The following is a 17967-nucleotide window of genomic DNA, read 5'->3' as shown; positions in this document are numbered from 1 at the left end:
ATTCAGCCAGAAGTACTCCAAATAACTACATCAAGTACAGGCACAAAAAATATGCCTCATTATGAAGAGAATGATAAAGTATTTTTGATGGAGTTATCCATCATCTATCCTGCAGATGTGTCAGTGGCCAAGAGAGCAAGAAGCTGTGTATATACAATCATGGTCATGAACAGGACCTGGAAATCTGTCCAAAACCAAATAAACTCATGTTAATTTATCAGCAAAGTCTTTGGTTATTTCTCAATAACTCTATATTGTTCTACATGAACTTTTCCTTTAGTGAAATATTATACCATGATGGCATTTTCCAATTGGAGTTGAACATGAAAGCCAAAAATCACTAAAAAAAAAAAAATTCAAATTTTTGAGAGTTGCAGAAAATTGTTACTACCTAAAAATGTTTCCATTTCTTTGAATTATTTATGAAAATTATTTTCATACCTGAGTGGATATGACATTTGCAGCTTTACTGTTAAGAGCACAGTTCAACATCCCCTTCTATGAGGCTTTATGAAAAATGAATATGCAGATGTGGTTGTGCTCTCACATAAGATTTAGGTAGGGGGATCTACCTCAAATTATATACAACCTATGTTTATGCTGGGTAACACATAGAGAAAAAAATAATACATTAGTCTATTAGCATATAAACCAAGCTATTAGAAATAAGTGACAAAATCTGCACTACAGAAGGAGACAGTATGGCTTAGAGTCCAAAGATGGGCTTTGCCTTTATACAGACTTCAGTTAGAATTCCATTTCTGCCTCACACTAACTAGTATGGTAAATTTAGACAAGTCACTTAACTGCCCCGAGACTTAGTTTTCCCATTGTGAACTGGGGTAACAATGCACACTTTAACAAGTTATTATAAAGGCCAAATGATATCACTCTATTTATTCAACTTTCATTAAGTTAATCTTAAAAAAATTTTTTTAAAAAGGGGAGGGGCACCTGGGTGTCTCAGTCGGTTGAGCGTCCGACTTCGGCTCAGGTCATGATCTCACAGCTCGTGGGTTCAAGCCCCGCATCGGGCTCTGTGCTGACAGCTCAGAGCCTGGAGCCTGCTTTGGATTCTATGTCTCCCTCTCTCTGTCCCCCCCCCCCCCACTCATGCCCTGTCTCTCTGTCAAAAGTAAATAGATATTTAAAAAAATTTAAAGTTAGTCTTTATTATGACTTATGTCAGGTAGTATTGTTGGGTGAATACAGACATGTTTGAGATACTATGGGATCTCACTGAAAATCAAGATGAGTGACACTTCACTGGGCTATAGATTCCAAACATGGGTGCCAGCATTCTACCCAAATGTCTATATGGGATCAGGCATACCTCACAGTTGCCAGCCTTATGAGCAGACCAGACCTGCCACACTGTTGCTAGATAAGATCTACACCCACCACAAGAAATAGAACTATACATGTCTAGCTGGAGATGAAAAGGATGGGGGTAGAAAGTATCTAAAAGATTGAACATTTTCCTAAAAGGTATTGAGTCATCCAAAATAAATCATTAAATTGAAAGCATCAGTGATGCTCTAAGTTGACAAATTTAAAGTTTTTTGCCTAGCCATGAAGGGGTTCAGAGTATGTCACCCCAAAATATTCCACTCTGGCTTAAGGATTATTTTGTGCTGAAGGCAATTTAAAAAATATAGACACAGGATAAGAATTCTGCCTGCTCCACCCTCTCCCTTATTTGCCTGAAAGCAGAACATAAATACGTGAATTCTACTCATGAAGGTGCTCCCTCCCTACCCACTTCTCCTAGCAAGAAAGAGATAACAACCTTATTACTGGAAACAAGATGACACCAAGAGATTCTACACAAACAAATCTTGCTAACTGGCCCATACCTACAATTAGTTTCTCCATATATTTACTTTCCCACAATTTGCCACCCTAAAAACTCAAAGACCCTTTCCTCTGTCTTGACACTTCTCTACAATTTTATTGTTCTTTTGTTAAGATGCTAAATAAGCCCAAGTTTTAACCACCCCTTTGAGTTACTCATCACTGAATTCTGTGTATCCACAGGTATGCATTAATGAACTCCATGTTTCTTTTAATATCTTTTGTCAGTCTAATTTTCAGGGCTCAAGCCAATGAATTAACATAGATAGAGGGGGGAAAAAAGTCAAGTTTTCCTCCCTTATACTCATTTACCTTATGTTTAGAAAGATGAGAGCTCATTAGCTCTTAAAAATAAAATCAGAAATGATTTTATTTACAAGTCTGCTAATAATTTCTTTATAGCACATAAGTAAAACTTCAAGTCATTTCAGTCTGTGTGTATATTATATAACAAAACTGAAATGTCATATATGTGTGCTTAAAGAGAATTTTGTGTTGAGAATCCAAAAACAAAAAAGGCAGATTCACAAGGTACTTTAAGCAGATGATTTGCATTAATAATTTTCAATCAAATTTTAATTCCAGAAGTTTATTTGTAATAAAAACACCTCAAAATCACTCAGATGTAAAAACAACAAAAAGGACCAATGATTTAAGTGTAAATGTTTCAAACATGAAAACTTAATACGTAAAAATGGAGTAAAAGACTTTTTAAATAAAATATTTATTTCAGTTGATTTCTCTAACCAATCCAATACATTCTTTCCTCTTTCATCTGTAATGTTAATATTATAATTGTTTCAGTTATTATTTTTCACTTTCATAGCTTCTTTTCTCTGAAGTAATCCTTTTCTGGGAGAGGAAAGATAACCTAATAGATTTTTCTATCTTTAATTTCATGCGTTCTGTGAATTTTTAATGCTAATGCTTTAAAGAATCCCTCTTATTTAAATAAGATATTTGATAAAGAGTATTTCAGATAATCTTTCCACTAAATCTTTACAGCAAGGCTTAAAAAAAAAGTTATTACCATATGCTCTTTAATGCCTAAAGCAAAGATCTAGTATGGAATTGAGAATCATAATGAGGTCAATCTCAATTCCATCAATGTTATGTTCTATTAAAATCAAATCCAATCACATTCCTCATTTCAACCCAGCATGGCTTGGCTTTGAGGTATGTTCAGAAATGCACTTAAATTAGAAGAGACACATTAACATTTTATCATATGAATACCACTAATGGCTCAGAAGATTAGCAGTAACACATTCTGGAGACTTCCTCTACTGAAAATGTACTTTTAATAATATTCCCACACACCTAACTGTAGCTGTGGGAGGTGTGGTTTCAACTAATGAAGTTCAGGAGCCCTTGATTAAAAAAAGAAGGAAAAATAACTATCAATGAAAACTCTCTAACCAGAAACCAAGTTCCATCTGCCATTTCACCAGAAAATGATTCTTCATTACATCATCCCAAATTAAGTGAAAGAAAGTGTTGGCAATTCTCTGGCGAATAATGGATCCTCCTAGATTATCAATGAGTTATAATTAAATTTGTTATTTTTAGGAGGATTTGTTGGGGGGGGCGGTGGTGGTGAGAGGAAGAGTTTAGATTTTCTCTGCTGCCTTAGTAGGAAATGGTACAAATTCATTCTGATTCTACTGCTCCTCTCTATATAGCCCACAGGCTCAAAACATCCACTTCTGACAATCTTAATTTGAAGTCTGAAGAAGGCTGATTTCAACATAAACAGTTTCAGAGTTAACCCTATTCCATATGCCAACAATACATGCATCACTGAGAACAAGGAAATGTGACAGATAGTTATCAGAATTCTTACAGGAACGCATTCTTATAGGAATGCATTCTTTAATACTTTATTTCCTTTGAATGAATTCAACTTCTTGAGTGCCTAAATTATCACCCGCACTGTTCTAGATATGTCTGATATAGAAGCCATGGCCTCATGGAGATAGCAATATATATCTAAAGATCAAAAATGCAAGGGATTCACAGACCTTTTTAAGCTGTGAATGCTCTCAAAGATCTTGAAAAAGAGTCATTTTAAATTTGTAGGAACTAAAGCCCAGAGAGTTTAAGTGCTTTTGCACACACCACAAAGCTAACTAATGTTCTCCTGGGACTAGACTCCAGAAGCCTGACTCTCAGCCATTGCTCATCCTAAATATGAATGGAGAGAAAAACTCCAGGGAGTGGATGTTGCCATACAAACTATGCAGACATCAATGCTGTGAAAACTCAAAGTGTGAAAAAGACTCAGGAATGGCCATCTTTTCTCTATGAATTTCAGTTCCTGCTGATATCACCTGTTCTTAGAGTCTTAATCCTTAATACTTTAAGCAATAATTAAAATGAGCAGATGTGCATTATTCTAAAGCATGCTGAAGTAGAGGTTCCACTTATGCACATGAAGGAAATCAATATATATCACTTAAGATATACTTCTTTGACATAAAAATTATTTTGAGCTGAAGGCAATTAAGAAGAGGGAAATGCAGGAAAGCTCTCCCTACCCTCCCCCTGTGAAGCCTAAAGGCACTATATAAAATATAAATTCTCCCTTTACTGCAGACAGGCTCATAGCAGCCCAGAGATGGCACCAGAAGAATCTGTAAACAAATCTACCTCCATTAGTTCCTTCTCATATATTTGCCTTCCCACAGTTTGCCACCCTTGCAAGGCTAAACTCCCTCCTTTGTCCTGTGATTTCTACACAAATTTGTTGTTCCTTGCTGAACATGCTGTATAAACCAGAGTTCTAAATCACCACTTTGAATTACTTTTCACAGTCTTCCTTCTTCTGTGTGATGTGTGCTGCAGGCATTGTACGCTGTTTTTCTTTTGTTAATTTGACTTTTTGTTCAAGAGTCCTGAACCTCAGTTGGGTAGAGGTACAATCTTGCTTCCCTTACACATGTGAATTCATTTGTTAAAGGTTTAAAAAGGCCCTCATCAACCTTGAGCTCCCTAGATCTGTAAGCTAAAACCTAAGCACTGAAATGGACTCTTCAGAAACACAAAATTACCAGTTTCAGTTGAAGCTAGGGGCTCTTGGTGCATCAATTCTGAGACCCCTTTAGAAATGTTTTCTCAGAGGAGTCTTAGCATCTGGTGGTCACACCTTGGCCATGAAGCTCCATATCTGTTTGGTGCTCCAGAAACAAGTAAAAGTATGGAAAGAGATGGTAGTAAGAAGAGTTTGGAAAGCAAGAAAGTCAGAATTAGGGAACTCTCAAGATGGAATAAATTATAGGGGTAAGTGACTAATTTTATTATCAGCGACACATTTTAAAAAATATTTTCAAAAAAAGAGGTTAGAGTGGGAGAGAGCCAAAGCATAGGAGACTGTTAAAAACTGAGAACAAACTGAGGGTTGATGGGGGGTGGGAGGGAGGGGAGGGTGGGTGATGGGTATTGAGGAGGGCACCTTTTGGGATGAGCACTGGGTGTTGTATGGAAACCAATTTGACAATAAATTTCATACATTGAAAAAAAAATATTTTCAAGCCATTAGTTCTTCCTTTGAAGGTTATTCCATCATATTGAAAAATATATAACATCCTGTGCCTAGTACAATGAAAATTTTTCTGAAACTATCATCTTTAAGAGCTTAAGTTTATTTTTATCAGTCCACTAGTACTGTACTAAATCTGTTGCCAACCAGTTCTTTATTCTAAATTCAAGTACTGTACACATAAATGTACACAATTATTTGGTCAGTAACTATGAAAAAATGGTTCAAATATGCCTAGTTGACTTTACAGTTGGGGATAATTAGAATGAGAGCAATGAACCTTCATTTTAACAAATGAGGAGAGGCAGAATAAGAGGATTTCTTCTCTGACTCCCTCACCCCCCCCATGAAGTCTTGCAAAATATGTATATTTCCCAGAAATCAAGAAAGAGAGAGACAGCCAGAGAGAGACAGACAGACAGACAGACAGAGAGACAATACACCCTTAGAGCCTGGAACAAAGGATCACCGACTCTGAGTGATTCTCTCAGAATGCATTAAATTTGGGGATGGTGGCTGGAAGACCCATAACTTCATAACTAAAACAAAGCATAGCACATTTAAAAGCATTTTATTAAAACAATGGAGAAAGATGGGGCGCCTGGGTGGCGCAGTCGGTTAAGCGTCCGACTTCAGCCAGGTCACGATCTCGCGGTCCGTGAGTTCGAGCCCCGCGTCAGGCTCTGGGCTGATGGCTCAGAGCCTGGAGCCTGTTTCCGATTCTGTGTCTCCCTCTCTCTCTGCCCCTCCCCCGTTCATGCTCTGTCTCTCTCTGTCCCAAAAATAAATAAAAACGTTGAAAAAAAAATTAAAAAAAAAAAAAAAACAATGGAGGAAGATATTGACAATGTCCAAGCTACTACCACAAAGTTAATAGCACTCAACATTACATTTTAATACCAATTAATAGTTTCTATCCACTAGTGTGAGAAGGCCACAAATTCAATGCTTTGTATTATTTTCTCCCTTTTCTGTTTTTAGCTCAATATCAGCTTATAATACATGGTATCTTACAAAATCTTATAAGAGCAAGAGTGAAATCACTTGTAAAGGGTCTTGTGAGTTTCAATACTTCCAAAGGTTGGTACCTTACCACTATTCATGACCTCTAACCTAGACTTTTACAATCTAAAAAAAGAGTATGTAGGCCAAGATCAAGGAAACAAGCAATATTTAATGATAAGTTTTTAACAAACTATATATAAGATGGATGATGTAAGATTAATTTATACATAAATATTTTCAGTGCCAAGTAATGAAGATTTATTTAAGGATATGTAAGCAATTGATGGGAATTAAAGTATAAATGAAAGAAAAGGAAAGGAAAAGGAAAAAAATAATAATCACCATGTTTTCTAAATCTCCCAATGTAAAGTGTGTACCACACTAAAAAATGGCAGGAATACACACACACACACACACACACACGCGCGCGCACACACACACATCCCAGAATACACACTTCTATATCCTTTTCATATTAGTTAAAAGCCCCTTGAATTAATTTCGTGGTATAGTATGTTTGAGATGGAAGATGGAATGGAACACTTAAATATGGTAAGCCACTCTTTGCTGGAATTTTAAGTAACACGTAAGTCTTCTGAGAGCCACAAAGTTTTGCAAATTTCATTGATTTCTTTGATTGATGTAAATTGCAAATGACTCTGTATTGTGTCAGGCAACTCTCAAATGGTTCCTGCTGACTCTGCAATGACTTACTACATGGTCCAAAGCCCTGTAAGGAGCACATCACGTATTTAACCACAAGCAATAGAGCTCAATCTGCCTTGTTTTAAATTAAACACTCTAAGTAATTGTGCTCAAGATTTGAAAAGTTTTTGCTTCCTTAAACTGCAAGAGCATGAACTAATAGCATTGCCTTTTATAATTTTGAGAATAAAAACCATTTGGGGGACCTGAGAAGAAAGGTAGCCTTCAAGGTGTAGGCCTCAAAGCAAGGAATGAAAACATAAAAGGTGTTATGGTCTGCTTTAGACATCTTAGAATAGAGAATAATGGTCTCAGCTCCTGTCCCCATTCCTCCTGTGATCAGAGCTCCATTTGCAGTTAATGGCGACTCCTTCTATAGGAGGCCTTTTAGAGGATGTGTGGATTCTGAACAGAATCACAGAACTGAAAAGTGTCACTGAACATAGCCTGTGGGCTGCTCACCACTTGCAGGTTCATAGACAAAGGAGAAAAAAGAAGCGACACATCAGCAGGTATTCCAAGAAGGAAGCAGGCCTGAGATGGTTATCCAAGTGGCACAGTGCAACACAAAAAGACACAATCCTCATGCCATGAAGTTCAAATCCTGGCTACCTTGCTTACTAACCGTGGAACCTGAGAAAGTCTTTAGTCTCTCTGAATCTGACTTTTTTCACCTGAAAAAGTATGATGATAATAATTCCTACATTGCATGGCTATTGTGATTATCACGTGAGGTAAAGTCCTTAAGACACCAAAGACAGTGCTAGGCATCTAGAAAATGCTCAATAAATGGTAACTATGAGATGACAATGGTGGAGATGATAATGAAAATGATGCTGGCAGGTGATGGCCACTATTATGAAGACTATTCATAATCCATCCAGTGTCTCATGCTGTTTCTTGCCCTGGAGCTTTCACACACCCCATTTTTTCTTTCATATCTGCTTCACCAAAATACAACCTCATCATGCTGAGAAATTAGCCAAAGCATCAGTGGCTCTGGGGAGATTGCACTGAGCCCAGCTGATTTGGATGCCCCTCTTCTACTCTTTACATCAACCTGAGCTCAGTGAAAGCCACTTGGAGAAGGGGAGTTCTAAGTTGAGATATAAAGATGCTCATGTTTCCATATAATCCACACACTGTGATAAGGCATGAGGATAGATGAATAAATGAGATATGATTACAGGCCAGAGAAATGCTCCCAGTCTAGACTTAGAGCTACACCAAAATTGTGGCAAAAGCTGTAAGTGAAATATGTATAAAATTCTGTGAGAACACAGAAGTACATGAATTAAATTATGGGAAGACAGAAGGAGAAGTTGTACGGAAATTTTCAATTATAAAATAATGTCTGAGCTGGACCTTAAAGGTGAGTACAAAAAGTTCCCTAAAAGGATCCTACCACAACAGCTTGCCTTCTGATTTCTAAGGGCAAACCGTCTCTAAGGAGTTTGGGGACACACAGAGCTCTCTCTGAAGTGGTGATACATTATTCCACTTATAAGCAAATAAGAGACAAAGAAATAGAGAGGAGTAGCTTATATTTAGCCTTTCATTTGTTCCCAGGGTGATTTTTAATCAAAGCCAAGTCTTCGATGATGTGAGCACAGAGGCAATTTGGGGCACTAATACTACAGCTCAGGTGGTGGTCAGGTTACATTCACTTCTCAGTGCTGGAATTGCTGGGTGGTTAAATGAATTGATAATTGCAAATGGCTTTGAAAATACACAATGCTGAAGAAATGCCATGAATAACTGTTGTTCAATACACTCAGGAGACAAACCTGTCTCCAAACAGGTCTCCAAAAGATGGACTGTTGTTTAAAGACATTTAGGAGACTTTCTTTTTTTTCCACAACCAAGATAGATTTTTTTAGCTAGATTTATTCTAAAGCCATCATAATGCCTAAGGGTAATCTTTTTAAAATGCCCATTATAACAGAATAAATCTGAAATTGCTCATAAATGCTACTTACAGGAAACTTGAAGAAAAAATGCATTAAACTAAAACAGTTTTGCCATCTCACTTAAAAATAAATTATAAGACAAAGAAAGCGTCTCATGGGAATGGTAGCTGTGATGGCTGAGAGCAAATAAGAAGAAACAAATTAAAACTAACCCATATAAACATATAGAGAGAGTTCTTTCAAAAAGATGATGGAGGAAACTACTAGAAGAAACTCACATTTGATTCAAATAACCATTCTTTCTTTATTTCAAATGGTTTTCAGCATCTCTGTAAATCCCACCAATTCTACCCACACTTGCAAGATTAAATGGACATGAGATTAGTCATATAATAATGGTAGTAATAGTGATAAGACCTTACATTCCTATTATACTTTCTAGTTTACACAGTAAATTTAACTATCTAATTTAATGCTCAACATACTGTGAAGTACATAAGACAGGTGCTATCTTTATTTTTTGGGGGGGCAGGTGTTCTGTGTTTTTAAAATTCTTAAACAAGCAATTGAAATAAAACAGAGGTTATGTGACTAGAAAGGTTGGAATCCCAGAACTGATAGGTGTCAGAATCTGGATTCTTCTAATTTCTAGACTAGGTACCTAATGACCTATTTGGCAAACACTGAGTGGATTTTTTTAAACATCTTTACCCAAATAACAGAAAAAGTTTTGTGACAAGCTATGAAACTGAAAAAAACCTGATTTCCTTTTATATCACAGTAGAATTAATATTTACTGTATTTAACTAGTAAGTTAAAAAATTATTTTAAGAAAACATGCATTTACATAATAAAATGGAGAGGTAACAATGAATTAGACAAGCCTTTCTCAAACCGTATCCCTTGGAATGCTCATTTCATAAGATTCCAGTAATCTGTGTGAAAAACATTTTAAGGTAAAATATATTTGGGAAATGTGGGTTAGTAGGTCTCTTCTTTTTGACTCTCAGTCTATATTGGGGTGCCTGGGTGGCTCAGTCGGTTGAGCGTCCGACTTTGGCTCAGGTCATGATCTCGCGGTCTGTCAGCTCGAGCCCCGTGTCGGGCTGGAGACAGTTCAGAACCCGGAGCCTGCTTCAGATTCTGTGTCTCCCCCTCTCTGTCCCTCCCCCGCTCATGCTCTGTCTCTGTCTCTGTCAAAAATAAATAAACATTAAAAAAAAATCTTGACTCTCAGTCTATATTAACACACAAAAACCTCTGATAAGATCTGAAACCAGAAACCTGTTTGTCTAATGATCTCCAAAATTCATATATTTTACCTCTGTGATTTTCAAATGAGGGTATACGTTCATCTGAGTCAAGTATAGACTGTCATGTGACAGAAATACCAAGAACTACAAAATAAGTATGGTATATACTCCTGGAGTGACAGTTTTAATTATTATTATACTAATGAATAAAATATATATATATATATATATATATATAGAGAGAGAGAGAGAGAGAGAGAGAGAGAGAGAGAGAGTTGTTTTAATGTTTATTTTTGAGAAAGAGAGCAAGCGAGGGGCAAAGACAGAGGGAGAGAGAGAGAATCTCAAGCAGGCACCATACTGCCAGCACAGAGCCTGACATGGGGCTTGAACCCACGAACTGTGAGATCATGACCTGAGCCAAAACCAAGCATCAGACGCTTCACTGACTGAGCCACCCATGTCCCTAAAAAATTATTTTTAAATTAGAACAAGTAGAAGGCTATTGCTCCAAAGCACTTTTGCTGATGGGAGGCTGCTCTATCCCCCAGCCAGACACCTAGGAGTAAGAGTGCCATGAAGATGACTTCAGAGGAAACGCTTGAGAAGGAACAGGACCTAAAACCTGGAGGGTATTGGCATGCCTAATATCCAAAGCAACTTCAACACCTAATCAGGTTTGGATTCATCAGTAAGAAATAAAACAAAGGAGACCAAGAGAAAAAGAAGCCTAACATAACACACTGTTGGAGAAAGCTTGTTTGCCTGCTGTATCTTCCACAGAGCTACATATTTTTCTGCCATTGTGAATGAAAATTGTAGTCTTACTCAGATTTAAACAAGTTCAGGTATGAATCTATTACATCTGTTTTAGGCTAAGTATTCAATTCTGTCAGCTAAGAACTTGCATAGAGCAGGTTGGAGATCAACTAGAAACAACGTTAAAAAGAAGTGAGCTGCTCAGGAACCTAAACATTTAGAGCCATAGATCCCTTTGTTTCCTGGTTATATAGCTGTGTATTAGAAATGTCAGGGGGAGTGGTAATTTATATGATGTCCTGTATGTCTCCCAGTTTGAAATTTTTGAAATTTTTGAGTTTGAAATTTATATGATGTCCTGTATGTCTCCAGTTTGAAATTTTTGAGTTTGAAATTTTGAGCTAGTAACATGTAGAAAGAAAAAGAAATGCAACTAAAATGCAGTAAACTGAAGTCCAGAGACCTGCACCCTTGTTCTTCCTTCACCTTAAATCGGCTATCATTTTATTTGCTCTGTTCCTATAGCCACACATGACAATATTTGCTGAGATGATGGTATAATTCATTCCTAAGACTGGCAACACACACACACACACACACACACACACACACACACACGCACAGACACGCACACACACACACACACGCACACACCCCAAATCTAATATCAGAATGGAAAGCATAGTAAAAAGACTCATTACCTAGGCCTTGGATTTTTCCCAGATGTGACTCTCAAAATATGAAATGATGTTTCACACACAGTTGACATTCAATAACCAAGTAGTTGAACTGATATGGTAAGGAAGGGGCAAATATTTTTAGAAGAGGGACCAAATCAAAAAGGCAAAAGAAATGGTAGCTTACAGGCATGAAAAAAAGGGTAATAAAGAAGCAATGTAAACAGAGATTAGAAATAAAATGAAGTGGGGCCTGCTAATTACTGATAAGGAAACGGAAAAAATACTGAGAAATTGTGAGTGAATCTGTGGCTTGAAATTACACACACAAACAATAGAACCTTGAGGACTTCAATCAATCTAAAAGTGATCCTTTAACATTAGCAAAACCATAAATGTAAAAACTAGAAGAGGCAAAAAAAAAGGTAATTCCTGTTTTAAGAAACTTAAAATCTTCCATCAGAGAAAGAAGGCATAATCCATAATTGGCTTATTTTACAAAAAAACTTACATGATAGGATAGGAAAATTAATAACTTCAGGATTTCAATATTATATTGATTCAAAATCCAATGGATCAGTACCTTATTGTCAGAGTTTATGCCACTTCCGGGAGGTTCAGACAACTGCAAAGTTAGAGGCCATATAGTCCTTAGACTGCCCTCACTTCTGACACTAATTGCAAGTTTGGGATATCCCATAACTACCCTCAGCCTAGATGATTCTCTAGAAGGAGTCACAGAACTCACTGAAAGCAGTTGTTTCATGGTTACAGCTCATTACAGTGAAAGGGTACAGAGGAGTACCAGTCAAAGAATGAGGCACAAAGGGTTGAGTCCAGGAAAGTAGCAATCATGGAGCTTCCATTATCCTCTCCCCATGGAGTCAGGAGGTACTGCTTTCCTGGCACTGTGTGACAATACACACAGAATATTGCCAGCAAGGGAAAATCACCTGGGACTCAGTGTTCAGAGTATTTATTGGGGATCAATTATATAGTATGATTGGTTGGCTGCCCACATGGTGGGTTTCTATCACCAGGCTGACTGGTACCATGTGATTCAAAGCCCCCATCCTATATCACCTGTTTTTCTTGTATCCCAGTTATGACCAAACAATGAAGCAATAGATATAAAAGTACTTCAAAAGATCATAGTTGCACTACAAATAAAAGTTACTATTAGCTTTTCTCCCCATAGTTTTTCTTTGAAGTCAGATAAGTCCTACCGAAAAATTTTAAAAAACACCATGCTATAACATAATTAAATCATGCTTCAATATTCATAATTTTTAAATCCATTATTTATGGCAAATTCACAGCTTACAATAAATTATTATGTTAAATATTAATAAAATTTCAATGAAATGCATCACAAAATTACATAAACTAATAAGAGCTATTTTTTTATCTTGTACAATATCTTGAATGTCCAAAGATAAAGCGACAATGTTACTATATAGGACATAATGAGTTCAGAGTCTATCACCCACTCTCTTTAACACTCACTAAAAGGCTACCTTTGGCTATATATAGCCTGTGCATTAGCACTCTGGAAACTGCTAATTTGTAGGGATGAGGCTGATATTACTTGAGAAGAGGTGATATAGAAAACATGGAGAAATTTCTTTTTTAACCACCTTCATTCATTTTGAAAAAATTTAAAAATTTAGCTGGGAAGAATAAGAGGATAGCCTATTGCTTTGAAAATGTACCTAAAGGGGATATAAAAATGTTATAACTTCAAGTTTTCAAATCATGCGGAGAAGCCTTTTTTTCTCTGGTTAATAGCATTCTATTAAAGCTAGCAACTTTGTATGTTCATTCATTCCCTTAACCTGGATAGAAATCCATTAGGTGCCACAGGAATATAAAAGCTTACAAGAATATTTCTAAATGTAGAAAAACCATAGGATGATCTATAAATATAAGCATGGTGGAGTCATAGAGAGGACAGGTGTGTTTGCCTGGGTAAGAAATACAAAAGAAACAACAGTAGCATGGAATGAAGGACACTCAATGGGCTAGTAATGTATCATTGCACCTTTAGATGTGTGGAGTCTGAAGTAGCACACAAAAAGCTAAAGAAGAGCTTTTTGAAGGTTTTATCCATCATTGGTCCCATCGTAAAGGCAACACTAATCCAGAAAGTCCACCCTTTCTTGTTCAAAAATGAACAGAAGAGCTGAGCTTAGCTCTGGAATTGGAATCTTGAGTTAAACAACAAAGATTTTTAAAAAATCCCAATTAATAACAATTATGTGGAACCCTAGGGCTGCCGTAGGTTCTGCTGTTTCTAAGACTAGGTTTTCAATTTTTCCTTGAATTTTCTGGGCAACCCCCATAACAGATCCCAGCAAAACTCTCACTTTGTCTAAGTTAGAAGTGCTTTCTGACACGTTCAATCAAAGAGCCTAACCAAAAGAGGTGAACAGCCTCTCTGTATCCAAAAATGATAAACAGCCATGGTGCAGACACCTTTGGTCAAGATAATCAAGGAAATTTTTCTGTGTACTTGACGAAAAGCTCAGTTCTGTAGAGATCTAAAAAGTGTACAAACACATGGCTTTAAATAAGCCAGTAAGCTTTAAATATACACAGGGAAACAGAAATCACACATGGGAAATGGTTACAAAACTATGAATAACTAAGTTACTAAGAAAAAAAAGGCCCCATTTTCTGTGGAATAGCATTTCTAGAAAGGGAAATAATGGAAGAGAACTTAATCTCACACGCTTTCTGGAGGAAGATCAAGATTGAGCATGAACTAAAATCTAAATAAATGGCCCCTGTTATTAGGAGTAGGATTAAATGATTCAGTGAAGAAATATATCCAGTGCATACACTTAAACAAGAATAATAAAATCCCACAACAAATGTCTTTGGAAGGATATAACGAAGTAAAGAAGAGTCAGGGTCCTCATTGATTAAGCACTCATGCAGTGTTCATTGATGCAGTTGGCCATATTCAGTTTCAGTAAAAAGGTGCACGTACATAAATAATCTTACCTCTGCCAACCCCAGATCACCATGTCCAAAGGGCTCTGCTCAGTCTTCAGATGGATGCGGTGGAGGCTCACGGATGGGTAACACGACAGACCCACAGGAATAAAAAGACAGAAAGGAGGACCTACGAGAGAAGAATGAAAGTAATGGGACTGTTAAAGGTAAGGAAGGAAAGAGTTACAGTAGACAACAGCTTAGAACGGTGGTATTTCAAATATTTCAGAAGATACACTTGCCATTAACACAAAAGGCAAAGGAAGAGATAATGACAAATGAAAATAACCAGTTCATGTACAACATTATGTCTTAGTTTTTGAAACTAAGTCAAGCCTTTTAACTTGCCAAGAGGTCTTTTGGATTTGGTTTTAAGGGTCCCATCAGACATAAATTTCTATGACTCTGAGATTTTAACCGTAGCTTGATTGAGGGATGTGCCACTCCCTGGGGACATCTGTTCTACAAAGGCTAAGAACATGGCAGGAAATCTAGGGAGGCTGAGAACATTTTAGTTACCAGATTGCACACTACATATAATTCAGAAGACTTTGGTAAGTAGGGTGACTATATAATTTATGATTCACCTTGGGATTCTTTTGAGAGTTCCGGGGGGGGGAGGTTATTAATAATTGTGTTAGAACAAGGCACAGACCACATACATACATAGTCATATCTTCAAAACCTCTCAGGTAGGGAGAGGATCTAACTCCAAGAAAACATTTCCCCCAAGAGTAATAGTAGTTTGGGCAGGTACCTGTTTATCTGAGTATTATACAGGCCTTCGGCCAGAATGCATTGCTTAGGATAACAACCAGAGAGGTAAGGCCCTTTCTCTCATAGCGCCTGTCCTCAATCTGTCCTGTCAAAATATGTTGAACACATATTTCAAGGGTGATTTAAAAGGACATTTAAAAGTAGTAATCTGAATTTACAACATCAAAAATGTACTGAACAGTAAGGAGAGATTCTGGAAAGGCGAGACACCATTTTCTCTAAATTTCCCATCTGCATAGGTAAGCTTTCCTTCTCCTCACAAATATTTTTCTTTGATATCCTTCCCCAACTTTGTCCTCATCAAGATTTTGTCAGACTTGCCATGCCCTCATTTATAATACCCCCTAAATCCTGAAACTACTGAGGAAACCCCCTTACATATCCACAGCTACACCGAGCAAGGCAGAGCCTCCTGGAGCCTATATTACATTAACCAAAAGAAAAAAAAAAAAAAATCAGATCCATATCTGGCTCAAACAGTCAGTGAGCTGGGGCAGAATCATCTGGGAACCCGGGGGGCTAACTCAACCAGTGAGCTGCTGGTACCAGGTCATTTCCAAACCATGACTGGAGTTGTTCTTTCTAAAGTTAGCCAGAGACAAAGACATTGTGTGTGGAGACATGCAATTTGCCCCATAGACAGAGGCCCCAAAGGTCAATGTGACAGCAAAAGAAATCTCTGCAGGAAAAATTCAAAGCTCTGCTTGGCTCCAAAGCAAGGAAGTGACCACCTTGTGGGAAGGGATCAAGGTGTAATGAGATTTACTTTTCTCATCTCTGCCCTGTAATGAGAGAGGCGAATTAGTATTAATAGGAATGCACCTATGATAGAGTGGCCATCACCTGAGAAGTCAGCAAACGGACATGCTCTGGACCCTGAGGAAAGTACATGGTAAGGAGACCTCAGATACCTGGAGCCTTTGATTTCACTAATAGTTCTGTAGAAAATCCAAGTCAGGAATGGGAGAGGTCGGGTTGCTGGCTCGTGCCCTCCCTTGGTGACAGCTCCAGGCAATTTTACCATCCAGCTGTTCTGTTTTTCAAAATGAAAGTAATTGGAATTGAACTACAGAGCTTTGCTAAAACCCTAGCAATTAACAGTGCAATTTCCTAAATTGCACTGTAATGGAAAAGTGTCCATCAATCAACCCAGTGAAATAACACATTTTCTCACCAGATGTGAGATTTAATATCTTCATAACTCTCTGGATTTACCACTTATGAATTGTCAGCCTTGCCTCAAGCTCTGAGAATTAATGGACTACATCCCTGCTATGCAAGGATGGTTTACAGTTGTAAAATATCCCTACCTTCATTTTAGATATATTTACCAAAATGTTCTTCTTTAAGATGCAATCAGAAAACATGCTAGGTGGGAAAATTTCATTTCTATTTACTAGGTTATATATTATCATTGTCCAGATAAATATAGTTCCCGGAGTCTCAGCACGGCACTCTCTTGTAACAGGAATAGCCAGTTTATCACTGGCCATGAACAATAAATAACCCTGCAAAGATGCAGTGGCTTTGTTTTAAACTTTAGGCTATCCTCTACGGTTGTCTGCAAAGAGAACCCAAAATATTCTTCTAATTCTGTATGTATGTGCAGTCCTGCTATTCCTCTTGGACTAAGAAGAGAGCTCAAAGAACTCACACACGTTCGTGTGGCCACGATGATTATCAGGCACTTCCATTCTATTTTTAGCTTTCACTCCAGTCTCAAACACCTGAGCCATGGCCATGATGAAGCTGCCTCCTGGAAGGAGCCCTGGCAGACTGCTGTGATGCCAGAATCTCAAACTTTCCAGGTTTGGAAACTTCTTGCTTTCACCCTCTAGGGGGAAATACCACAACATTGAGGGTCACTCCACAGGCTTCACATGGACTGAAGTCACCGAATAAGTTATTCTTCCCTCCTACAGTGTTGTACCAGGACCTGTGCGGGAATACGTACAGGGTGCCAGGCAGGCAAAGAGGAGAAGCAGGAGAGGCTGCAGAAGAGTAGGGCATAGGAGGTTGTGGTAGCACTTAGGGAAGGTTACCCAGATGTCTGAGATTGTTGTCACATCACAAAGGAAATACATTGTCAGACACTGGGGTCATCTACATGATGTATAGTTATTTCAAGGAAAAAAAAAGTCACAGAACTCCAGTATTTTGAGAAAACTTAGAGACCATCTATTTCGTTTCTTAATTTCATGGATTCCTAAAACGATTCAATGAAAACTGTTAATCACATCATTGCATCAGATGATACTGCTTACTTGGCAAAATATGTTATACAAGGAATCTGTCATTCATTCTCAGCTGATAACACTTGATTCCCCTTGGCCATATTAGTTCATTTTAGAAGTTAACATTTTTCTTGTTTTTGTTTGTTTGTTTGTGTTTTTGTTTTTTTGTTTTGCAAAAGGAAACACTAGAGGTCATGAAAGGATCACCTTGTCTAAATAATAAAGAAGTCTGACATATCTCTGTATGATTTATTCTAT

The 17967-nt window shown here is 37.5% G+C and overlaps 1 long non-coding RNA gene across 1 annotated transcript in view; it reads right to left on the bottom strand.

Moving 5' to 3' along the window:
• Positions 1-17967, bottom strand: part of LOC121033960 (uncharacterized) — a 234824-nt gene that overhangs the window by 138167 nt on the left and 78690 nt on the right. The window contains exon 2 of the long non-coding RNA XR_005792220.1: positions 14708-14828. This is a non-coding gene — a long non-coding RNA (uncharacterized LOC121033960). The remainder of the gene's footprint in view (positions 1-14707; positions 14829-17967) is intronic.

The sequence above is a fragment of the Herpailurus yagouaroundi genome, unplaced genomic scaffold (genome assembly GCF_014898765.1).
Source record: "Herpailurus yagouaroundi ecotype Mexico unplaced genomic scaffold, PumYag 159, whole genome shotgun sequence".
Classification (NCBI taxonomy): Eukaryota; Metazoa; Chordata; class Mammalia; order Carnivora; family Felidae; genus Herpailurus; species Herpailurus yagouaroundi.
The sequence above is the reverse complement of the archived record's forward strand: the minus strand, read 5'-3'. Positions and strand labels throughout refer to the sequence as shown.